Raw genomic sequence first — 12,515 nt, 5'->3', positions numbered from 1 at the left:
AGCAGTTAAAATGATGCTTAGGCGGTGCTTCCCTTAGTTACACATCATGGAGCCGTTTATTGCCAAAACGCTGAGTTTCTAATTATGAAGTTGCGATGACGATTGTTCAACGGCTTGAAATCGAATGCACCAGGTCCGCTTGTATCGGATTGGTGCATATATAATGCTCATTTGCAGTGAACAGATTATTTTACTCGAGTTCAACTTTCGAGGATGGATGTTCCTAATGAAAAAAGTACATTTCTCAATTTGGGTGAGAGCAAAGGCCTAGTGAAGCAGCCTGAGATATTTGCGTCGTGGACGGCGTGAATTTGGGACCTGAGAGGGTTGTTCACGAAGGGTTTGCGAAGTTCAATAGCGTTATTTTAGAAGAAGGTTTTTAGAAGCGACATTTTAGGCAAGGTACTTCAGAAGTGGACGATGCATCCCAATCCGATATCGATGAAGACTACCTGAACGTACTTTTCAGGGCAGAAGACCGGCAAGCAGCTTGTGAATTTGCTGGAAGATATACTGCACTCATATGACTAGTGTCAGGCATATTGATTTTATAGTATCTATTTGAAAAGTAGGAGTCAGGGTGGACCATAAAGGAAGTTAAAAAGGAACAAAACTCTACGCTTTACCTTTGCTCTTAACTCCTTGTCCGGTACGGAGCAACACGCAGCTATAATGACGGATAGTTACGGGAATGGTCCTACCTGAGAAATGCATCTCATTCAAGAGTCAACCCAGCTCGTATTTGTGTTTAACGGGACTGGGAAGTCTTACAACAGAAAATGCTCGAGTAAAGCCGGGCCGTCGACAAAGATCTGTACGTGGTTTAGGCGCACCGAGCGAACAAAACTGTTCAATAAAAAACACCTGATAGAGGAGGTGAGGTATTGAATTAAAACCGAAAGAAGGGTAATATTGAATGTTCTACTAGTTACCTCGTTGGGTTCATTAATTTACAATTATATTGTGTCGCTTATTCTTTGTTATCTTAAAAATTTCGTTGTCCGAAGGGAGTCCAACAGACCGGGCAGGCATTAAATGTATTCGTTTTGCTGTTGTAGTTGCGCGATCCTCTTGACAACCTTAGCGTTAAGTAGTACTTTCCAATCCTTGCAGAGAATGTGGTAGCTTTTTTGCTAGGAGCAGCGTTTGTTTCGTTAGGAGTGTTCACCGCTGGTTCTTACACCTGTTCTACGATAATCTCATTGATTGGATAACAGAACTCAATTGGGGTAGGTGACAGGCGTCCGCCATAGCTCATAATAATACGCCCAGTTAGCGAACGAATGATGGTAGAATCTTTCTATTTTGTTTACATTGCCAGTTTGAGCTATGCGGTCCGGGTACGTTTTCCGGCAAGCCTGAGGTGAAAAAATTCGTAAATCTTTGGATATTATTAAGTTGCTATTTAATTAGGATTTCTCCTATGCTCTTCATTCACATACATGTTGCGAACTACGATTCGAAATTTTGTAGCACTTTCAAACGTATGTTGAAAGACCTAGTAGTTTCTAGTTACGTCTTGTTAACTAGTGGTTTGTTAAGGGAGCATCAATTTACAATGGATTGTTCTTATATAAATGCTATACTCTATAAAGGCCTATAACATGCAATAAACAACGTTATATCTCTGTAGTGTGATCGATAGGGGTAGAGATCAGTCTAATCGCCATTTTCAGCATTCTGCGGCTCCCGGGTGAGCTAGGTAAAGAGACCCCAGCGCTTTAGTCGAGATACACGATAAACAGCAACAAGGAGAAAAAGAATAAAAATTTGATGGGGTTCACCAACTGCTGTTGGTGACAACAAACCTTTGTGATAAACGTGAATGATGAAAGGATGATGATGACATGGTCAACAGGAAATGTGTTTCCTAAAAATGGCGCCGAAGGTGAGACAGCCGTGGACGAGAAATTCAACACTGAAGTCATATTTTGGTAGAGTGCATTTTAGTATGCAAGCTTGCAACGACTTCTGCTAAGCTTTGCAATATTTAATGCAGTAATTAATGAAAATCTAATCGACAACAGCTAAATACTTAACAATTGTTAACATACGTTCATTCTATAGCTTGTAAACCATTTGATAACCTACAGCCCATCAGTTGTTTCTTGTTGTTGACTAATAGCGTATCGTTCAGGTTCTAGTGGATCTGAAGCCTGTAGCAGTATAAATGATCCATACGATTTTACTAACTCTTCCGCGGATTTATCACGTATTATTGCATTGCATTCCAACTACTATTATCCATAACGCATCAACTACGCAGAAATAACGAGATAACACTTTTTTTTTTTTCTTTGCATAAGATATTTGTGATGTGGGGCAGGTCTGTTGTGTTCTATCCAACAGTGGCCGATACGTTTGCCAGAAATTTTACGTGTATGTGTGACATTGCACACGATAGTGGAATCAGTTCAAAGCCAAGGCCGTATGTTAGCTTTATTTGCGCTGCTATTTTTCGTGCTTGGTCATTGGTTTCTGTACAAAAAAAAAGATCAGAGTCAAAACACGTATACTAATATTCATACTTTGTCAGATATGGCTGCTGCGCGATCAGCTGGCAGATGCCGAACTGAACGTACCACACCGTGTTTTTTTTTGCTATTTTTTAATATATATGATTTCGTCTGCTGTTTTTTTGATACAACACAAATGTATTTCTTTTGTGTGACTAGGCGAAATGGTAATTGACGTTGAAGGCAGCCAGGTCACAAAGCACGTTCCGTGTGCTACCACGCATTGTATATGTTGCACGATTGTCAGTTCATTGCCTTCGATTTCAAATGCTTGTACTAAGCATTACGTATTAAAAACCTTGAAAATCTTTGGTTCGAGCCCCGTCGCCTAACATACAGCATTTGAGTGAAATGGAAGGACAAGTTCTATTTTTTACAATAGAGACCTAGGGACAGAGGTAGACGAGAACGCATGTATGTGAAAAGCTCTTGAAGATTCATTTTTTTTTTTTCAGACAAAGAACAAATGTTTAGTAAATGGAAACAATAGTATAAAAACTTTCGTTTTTCCTATTATATGAAGCGACTTAGAGTTTGTGTTAAATTGAGTGGGCTCTTGGGTTTAGACTTGTGTAGAGATCATTGAAAGTGCAATATAATCATTGTAGGGCTGGAGTAGTCCAGTTTATTTCAACAATCATATAAACAATTTTCTTCTTAAATTTCGCTTTTTGGGCGTTTCGACTCGTTGTTTTTTTTTAATCTTGGTATTGTACTCTTAAATGCACTTATTTATACCTGGAGTTCTGCTTGCCATAAAACACAGTCACACACACACACACACACACACACACCCAAGTAGCACTTGGGAGACTTTTTCCATTGATGATTTTTTCTTTATTCAGTTATTATAAGATTTTGATGAATAACACAACGAAACAAGGACAGAATACAACTATTGTACAAAGATACTATATATCAGCATGTACAAATAAAAAGAAGTCATTGAGGTCGGTAGATAATAAAGCTGACTGTCGCTAGTTCCAGGCTAAAAGTAAAAAAGCAAATAACGAAAAACGCAGCCCAGGGATAATCGGTGCGAACTTAATCTGTATTGTTACTTAGTTTGTGGTCACTTGTTTAACTGATAATGCATTTGACAATAGGATTGCATGAAAATATCATCAACTATCTAAGCTTTGATCTATACATCTCCTTTATATAAAATGTACTTTATAAGTACTTCTCAGCTCCGTTGAATGATATTTCAAAATGAGCTTGTTTTCCGGGTTACTAAGTAGATGCTAAACGTTTTTCATTTTGGAAACCTATTATGGATAGTAGCACGGTCCGGCCAGCATACCCATCCGATAAAGGCTGCCCTAAAACTTACAAGGACCAAGGAATTTAGCGAAACTATTCCAATATGTCACCGGCTTAGGTCACTGCGGGGCGCCCCGTAGGTAAATAGCTGGCAGATAATTTAAAAGTTAGTCTTGCCGGTAGAAAGCGCTTTTCTCGTTGTCGCTAAGGTGTGTAATTGAAATAGGATAGAGACTTCAAGTCATAGTAAAGCTGCGGCAGTTACTTTATGAAATGTTAAAATCTGAACGTGCAGTAGAGGGAAATGTCCAGTTCTTCAGAGTCAGGCATATGGCTGCGTTAGCAACTCGGTGCGGACGTACAAATCGATGTATGTGAACTGTTCGAAGTATTTAGAAAAAATCCTTACACGACTATAAATCATTGAGTGATCTTTTTTTTTCTTGACGAATATAGATTTTGGACTTTGTTAGGTTTTTACTGAACGTCAATCTAAGTTTCTACATTAGTTGGGCGTTAATCGTAGCCCAATTGTTTAAAGATCGATGTTTTTAAAGCTTTTTTCTTTTTTCTTTTTCTTTCCAGGACAATAATGCAGGGTAGTCCGAATAATGCACTAGCATACGCAACTACAAAACACTCTTTGTTAACAAATACCGTAGCCTAGCTGGGTATTGTCGACCATATGTGGCGGGCCACTGGCTAGACGAAAGCATGATTCCCAACATCGATGGCCGCCATCTCACATGGCCCATTGATTGTATTATTCTGCAAAAGAAACAGTTTACGAAGTTAACCGTCTCTTTAAATATCGTTACGTTTCGTAAAGTGCAATTGAAAATTACAGAAACAATATAAAAACATCCTTTACTGAAGTTTCTTTATAATAAATATAATAATTATCTTTATTCACACAAGCTGTCTGGTATTCATGAGTACTGGTGTACTTTTTATAAGTCTTTTTCATATTGGCGTAAGCCACTTCGCTTTAATAACTCGGTAATTACTTTCTTGTGGGATTATTAGGCGGGATAGCGTACAATGTACGTAGGGTACGAGATACTATTTGTTCATTCGCATAGGTATCTCTGTACGGAATCTGATTTTGTATAGCACCAAAGTATATGGATGTTTTAGCAAAGACACGTGTGCAACAACTCAGAGCTGTGCATTTCTCTTAAATCCATCTGTTTTCCCATTACATATTACGTACCTGGATTGCCCGAAAGATCCTGCGTGCTGGAAAGACAGACACTCTATCTTGTGTTTTCTGCGTTTCTCTAACAGTGTCAAGACTAGCACCTCGTTGGGCACGGCACGTTTAGCTGTTTTTCTTTTAAGTGCCCAAGTTCCTAAAGTTCGTGTCGTTCATTGTAAAAATAACCAGTCAGCCCTCTGTGATCCGGTCCCTCTGTCTAGATAGAATGCTCCATGTGAATTTCCCCTCATTTGCCTAAAGACTGAATTCGGTTAGTATAAGATCTTAGTATAGATGCTCTAGTATACTAATGTGATTGGGCCTCAAGATGGATAATGGAAATTGGATAAGCACATTTATCTATATCAATTATGGTGGTTTTAGAGCGAAAAATCATTAAATATATTATGATAAGAATGGCAACGTTATTATATAGTACGCCTGTTGTGGCTATGCTAAAAGAATTCTCCTATGCAATTTCGTATCTTCAAAGGCACCCTTTTTCGTGTGACTAGACTTTGTCGGTTTGAATTTTTGGCTGTGTTTTTTTATGAAGAACATTTCCGGGCTAGCGCAGTATGACATGCAATTCAGCGAGATGTGTAAACTTCGTAGCGATAATTGCTGTAGAATAGCTAGATAATATTATATATATATAGAATAGAAAAAAAAAAAGATAAAATAGCTAGAAGAATATATTAATACCAGCTGCATCAACGACAGTGTGCTTAAGTTAATAAAAGGATATTAACAGACCGTGTGGTGTTTGTTAATTAGACGCTAATTTAAGTCAAGTGCAACGGTGTTGACCAAATCACTCCGGGACTGCCTCTTTTATTTCCTTTATTTCACAATTAAAGTCATGCTGGCAGCATTAAATAAGGCCACTGTTAAATGACATATGTAAACCCTTAATTATGAAGTCACGCAATGCGTTAATCATCGTACCGTTGCCATAATAGAACTTGATAGCAAGTGAATTGCAATGTGTTTTCCATAGATATAATATCAGTGAAAAAATTATTTTTTTTAAATATTATTTAATAACATTTTTCTAAACAAAATACAAAAACCATAGCAGGTTTTACTTAGAGCGTAGGTTTGAAATCAGCGGCGGAGCACCGTATAGGTTTCTAGGCGATGTCTAACGAGACTATACTTATAGTCTCGTTAGTTAGAGTTAGAGCGCGTTCTCGTACGAAAAGCTCTTGCTCACATGTAACGACGTACTTGTTCCATTTTTGGGCTTTTTTCAAGTAATACTTTTATTCTGTATCGATCAGATCATCATAGACCCCCACAATCAAAGTTTTGCCTATCAACATCGATATAAATATGGCCATGTCCGCATATCATCCGACGATGACTTATTTGGTGCTGCTGGTATTTTTAAACTATGTTCAGTAACTTGTACTATCGATAACTATGTTCAAAACGAACGGAACCATATCTTAAAATATATGTTTCATTCATCGTAATCATTGTCTAGCGTAGGCGTGAACAATATCATCAGAGCTGGAATTAGAATGTCTTTTAAAAGTCCATTGTTCCAGTTATCTGAGGGACGATCTCGATAGTGCCTTTCGATATAACGATATTATTTGTATTGCCGCCTGCAACTAGAAACACGAAAACGTAAACGACTATATTTTATATAAGACAACATAAAAGCTGCCCTGTGAACGACAAGTCGCGTATCCGACATGGTTTCTAACTTCCCTATGTATTTGAAATCTATAAAATATATTACATGAAAATATTACCAGCAGATCAGTGATCACAAGAGTCGAAATTGTGGTTATACTCTAAAGAAGCCCTAGAATGACAGCTTCCCACTATCGCTAGTTCGGCGACGGACCCATTATATTCTTCTTCGGCACGTTACCGCGATACTACCGTGAACTGGGTAGATTAACTGGTAGATCAGTTGGCATTATGCTTCCGTTGATCTTAGTTGCGCTGAGAATCATAATGATTTTCGTATGTTTGTCTCTCTCTTTTTTCCCCTAGTTATTATACTAAAATGTGGTAGTGGCAACGATTATAACCGTATGCAAAAAGAGTACTGACCCTCATGCGTAAAACAATATTTGCATGGTCGCTGCGGCGGCCATAGCTGTCGCGACAGATGCTTTCATCTATAAGCGTAAACAACGCGAATTTTGAAAATGATTGAAGTGGGCCCAGGTGTGCCTCCTGGATGACTCTTGTGACAATGCCTCACGTGTGGTTCAATATATGTGGTTAGCCTCAGGTTAAAAATCTTTAATATTCATATATTACCATAACCGTCTACCTTATATCCCTATAACTACCTAGAGCTCAGCTTAAGCAGAGACGCTTTACAGCCGAAATAACAGGAAAATGCCTCAACACAATGTTCAACCTCTATGATGACTGGAATTAATGAAATATGACAAACTAGTATACAAATAAACGTACGATAGGTTCACGGAATTATGCGGCGTCCCAAAATATTCTTTTTTTTGGGTCACGATATTCAATGTTTCGAGCGTCCCTTGGAACACTTTCCGTCTTCTATAAGGTCTAATTCAATAGATCCAATCTCAAATCTGATGGGCATATTCCACACGCAATGAAGGTCATAAATTAAAGCATAACTTTAAGTTATGACCTGCTTCACAGCGGTTGGTTTAGCCTGTCAGATTCCATATGCTGTCCTATATACTTAAAGTATCGGTACACTTTCAAGTCTATTAGAAAGATACTGGATTTTAGCCTAAAAAAGTATATATTATTATTATTTGCTTCCTTCCTACTACGAATTGCACTATCCGAGTACAATACTCTCACAACAATGACAATAGATCCGCTTTTATTAGTGTTCTTATCTTGCGAGTATCTAACGCTTGACAGCAGGGCGCAATTTCACAATGGCCATATTAACGCCTTGTCTTTTGCGGCGTTAACGCCAAAGTAGACCGCGAAGCAAGCTGGAAACGAAACGAAGACATAGCAAAATACACAGCATTGCGGCACTCATCGAAACGCGACTCAGAATCGCACGTAGACACGGAAGTATTCTTGATTCATAAATTTAGATCCTAGTTGGTGGCTATGACGCCGCCGTCGTCCGATGTGGTGTCGAGGTTCTTGTTCAAGCAGATTGACTCAACCAGGCGGGTATAAAAGGAGGTCGGTTTCAAGGAAAATTGAGAAAGGCGTCAATGAGCAATGTGCTGAAAAAAAACCGAATGAATGGTAGAACGATGTCTGCCCACCGGGCTCAACAACCCCTCTTTGCCGTTTGTCATTCCTTTGCCTCTCTCTAAGAAATATGAATTTCGCGTCATCCTTATTGGATCGAACGGCGAGCTGTGTATTGTATGGCAGAATGACGCCCCTGCGGTGAGATTTTGGGACACCCACCAGGTAAGTGCGATACCAATCTCTGTGTCAGTCCTTCATTCGACCACATCGAATCAGAACGAAAAGAATTGACATAAACGGGGAGATGACGTCGGTGGTAGATAATGAGGAAGTAAAGAACAGCTTCTAAAGAAGGCATCGCAATCCTTGTGTCTCAGTTCGAATTAAGCCCATCAACTCTGCAACTAACTAAACCCAGCTTACGTCCCAAAAAGAAAGAAGCAATTAGATTGGGGGAACTAAGAGTTAAAGGTCCTTAGAATTTGACCTTTTATTTATACGAAGACAGATTCTCGTATGCATAGAAAAGTATATACATGCGTATGCGCGTTTCGAATCAGTTATATTTATTAGCGAGTTAATATTTTGCCCGGATCTGAAGAAACAGATAGTGAGCGATACCAGAAGACCATGCTAGGGTCGCTATGACGGGTACAGTAAAGCTGTTTTTCTACTCAAAGGTGACAAACGCTGGAAAACTCGAATCCACAAAAATAAATAGGCAGCTTGATGTAATCAGTCGAAACACGATGCAGAACAAAAAAAAAGCAAACAGTTTTTCAGTAATAATTGAATTGATGACAGGTTTATAGAAAGTGATGACTTCCGACAAGGTGACATTGTTGACAAATGAAAGTTCTCTACAGATTGATAGATAATAATAGAGTATTATCGTATTGTAGATTCATATGTTAGGGCTACTGAACGCTAAGAAGCCGTAAGAATAGCTATGCTCTGGTATCTCAGCCAGTAAAAACGATATCAACCTTCAGCGGCAAAGTGACAAAAAGCCAACAAATATAAAAGTAAAAACCAAAATCTGTAAATCGAAGCTTTTGCTGCTAGTATTTTTATCAATATGACCCATTTCTTATCCTCGATGTAGATGCTTAAGCCTCTCATAGAAGTGGTTATAGAAATGAAAAAATCACTCCTAAATAGCCGTAATTAGATGGCATTGGACTTAAAAAATGTGTTAACTTAATAATTTTTTATTTGTTCAATAATAAGTCTTCGCGCACTTTACTTCCTTTTATCTTGTGTAATTATGCAACCTATATGTAGATAAATTATCACAAAGCATCAACGAGACCTAAATACGTCATTCGATTAGAAGGAAATCATGCCCTATGAGAATGGATTGTAAGGTTTTTTTTTCGTGAAACTTAGGTTCACATCCGTATGCAGTTTGCCAATAAGGGGCGCAACCATTATACACGGCTATCAGAAATGCTCTCTTCAAATATGAATGCCCTGCTACTATCGTCAAGGCAAAATGAGGTTCGAATAAAAATCCAGTCAATCTCGAAGTCAAGTCTGTTGCTTCCATGTCATACAAGGACCTTTACCAGTGCCCATCCATAAAAAAGCGGCGATCTCTAGGCGCCGCCATGTGGGACTGTTGGCTGAATTTGCCGTTCGAACTCCACCTTTAGGAAACAAGCGTGTCACTGTAGCTTCACAGCACACAGCGGTTGAACGTGACCTCGAACTCGTCATTATTGCGACTAGCGTTTTATGCCGCACCATTGATTTCGAATGGGCCTCCCGGCGGTCCATGATCCATACTTCGGTGCTCACCGACGACGCTATCCTGTGACGAGTGGAGGCCAGCGCGTTGGCCAAGCGCCGACAATAAGTGCACGTTCCTCTTCTTTTTAGCTGCTGTTTCTCTGCTTTGTAGATGTTGCTTACTCGAAGACAGCACAGCTGCCTGGTTGGACCAACGATCTCAGGATCAGGCTGATCCTGTTTTTGAATCGGAACATTCACGCGCATCCATCAAAGAAGCAACATGTCTTTGCCGGCTGCAAAATAAGTATGCGCTGTGCCATATATACGCTTTTAAATAAACACACACGTACTCGCATGAACGTGCCGGTATAGTTGTGACACTGCATTGTTGTTCGTATTTATGCAAAGAATGTGTGAGGCACGCATGCTTTATGCGTGCCTTACCCATCAGGCCGGGCGGCAACGTTAACTTGATAGCAGCAAGATACTTGACAATAACAATAGCGTAAACAATGTATTAGTTACTTATATAATAAATTGTTTTTTATATCAGTGAAACAGGACATCTGGTCAAAAGATACACATTCGATTACGTAAGTGTGCGCCCTTATGGCACTCATTTCGCAGGACAAATAGTAAGGCTTAAATTTGTCTAACCGATATACAGCTCGTCCGGACAAAACCGAATTAAGCTTTACTGCATGATGGCTTTTGAGCGCTTCAATGCCGTGGAAAGGTATTTGCAGATGAACCGGCAGTGGTGCCCTAACTGTGAATTTTAGGCCAATTTTTGATATCATCATAAGAAGCATCATCAAAAGCTATACGAACCATGTATTACTTATGATTGTTTCAAAAGCTATTTCATTTACATTCTTTCTTCGTAATGCTTAATACGTTCGCTACTGTGTAACGTGACATTCTGTGCAAGTTACTTAAAGTTGTACTGCGTAATAGTTTTAATTAGGGTAAAAGGTCAACCGATATAAACTGTGACGAGTTGTCATTTAGAAAGGTCCTATCAGCATAGTAGGTTCGTCACTGACGTATTATCAGAGAGATATTCTCCGTTTGGCGGGCGAGTACCCCCCAATGTTCGGTCGAAACGAAAAGCTTGAAAAGATTGTTCCAAGGCTACAAATGTAAGTAAGAGCCCGATTAATATGTTAATATATACAATTTAATGCGCCACTACGGTTTTGATGGAAGGTTATATTTGCACGGTTACAAAATATGTGTTGAAACGAAATAACAGAATGTTTTCTTAATCCGCTCATGTAGCTACTATGTACCTACTGCAACTTTTCCTGTGCTGAGAAGCAGCGGTTCGCATCATTTGCGAACCTTTGCGTAAATATGGCATATCGATAGAAATATTCACTATGAAGGCACTCTTCAGATGAATCCTGACTCGGTCTTCCATTATAATAATTTAAATGAATGATTAGATAATTACGTTTGGTACTTCAGTAAACGGAACATATCTATGTCCGGTTTCGGACCTAGATCACCTTATATAGCAGGTAGCATAACGGTAATTTGCCAACAAAAATAGCAGTGGGATCGTCATCTTTTCTGCTGACTAAACAGGTCGCATTTTCGATTCGTAATAGTTGAATTCATTTGCTCAAAAATCATTATGGCTAAATGGCTTTATATTTTTTTAAGGGTGTATATATATATATATATTACTGAAGGAAAAGCTGTTTTCGTTTCGACTCTAGAATGCTAGACGACTGTAGATTGAGGCGGCTTTCCACCGACGGATGAAATCGGCTATCGACACGCTTGCAAGCAGGTTAATCGATTGAAAACCAATACAAAACCTTGCATAACTCGATGATTAATTCTTCTTGTACCGCGGTAACAGGTCTTCACGTACCGACAGCAGAAACTTGGTTATGATTTATTTAAGTGAGCCATTTAAATCGAACTTAAACCATCGAACGAATCAACTTAGTATAGGTTGACTGATAAAAAATACGTTAGGTATCAACGTAGCTATGATTTTGTGGCAAACGATTTGAAGCTTTGCATTTTACGAATCAATGGCCTCGTCGTAATACATCGAAAGGAGCGAAGATATGTTGGACAATCGTTTGTGAGCACTTGTAGCAAAAGTAGATGTACAGACCACCTTGTTATTATATGTAACGCAAGCAAGACGTATGAGTGCTGCACTCGGATAATGGCTGCCTCGTAATTAAATCAATCATGTCACCCAAGCTGATTTTAAATTGTAGCTTTAGTAGCTTCAAAGTTCAAACAGTGGTTACTTCACTTTTGCAGAAAGCGGAAAACGTTCCTTATTCGGTTCGTAAAACTATCAATTGGCCTCTTACTCAGGGCCAAAGTTCTGCTTAGGCCTTGAATGTTATTAGACGCCGATTGGGTTCGGCATCATTAGCAAAGCTTTATTTTTTCGAGTAGACCAGCTAACGACTAACTGAAGTTAGCAGTGAAGAAGTTGTGTTATCTCTTCGAGAGGGCCTCTAAGAATTAGGCGTCCCCTGGGTGCGATTTCGCCGTTCGTTTGTTACCGCACCAGCTGACGCATCGCTGGGCCACCTGAACGGGGCCATAATAAGGCAAAGGTTGTCTCAGGTGTTTGCTACAAGCTTATGTTATCTTTC

At 39.2% G+C, this 12,515-nt stretch overlaps 1 long non-coding RNA gene across 1 annotated transcript; it reads left to right on the top strand.

Moving 5' to 3' along the window:
* Positions 1–1,719: 1,719 nt before the first annotated feature.
* LOC147758040 (uncharacterized) lies at positions 1,720–4,696 on the top strand. Its single transcript, XR_015319996.1, has 2 exons — positions 1,720–1,888; positions 4,365–4,696. It is a non-coding gene; the product is annotated as an uncharacterized LOC147758040 (long non-coding RNA).
* The last annotated feature ends 7,819 nt before the right edge of the window (positions 4,697–12,515 follow it).

This window comes from Varroa destructor, unplaced genomic scaffold, assembly GCF_002443255.2.
Source record: "Varroa destructor unplaced genomic scaffold, Vdes_3.0 BEIS01000002.1, whole genome shotgun sequence".
NCBI classification, from domain to species: domain Eukaryota; kingdom Metazoa; phylum Arthropoda; class Arachnida; order Mesostigmata; family Varroidae; genus Varroa; species Varroa destructor.
This window is presented reverse-complemented; position numbering and strand designations above follow the sequence as displayed.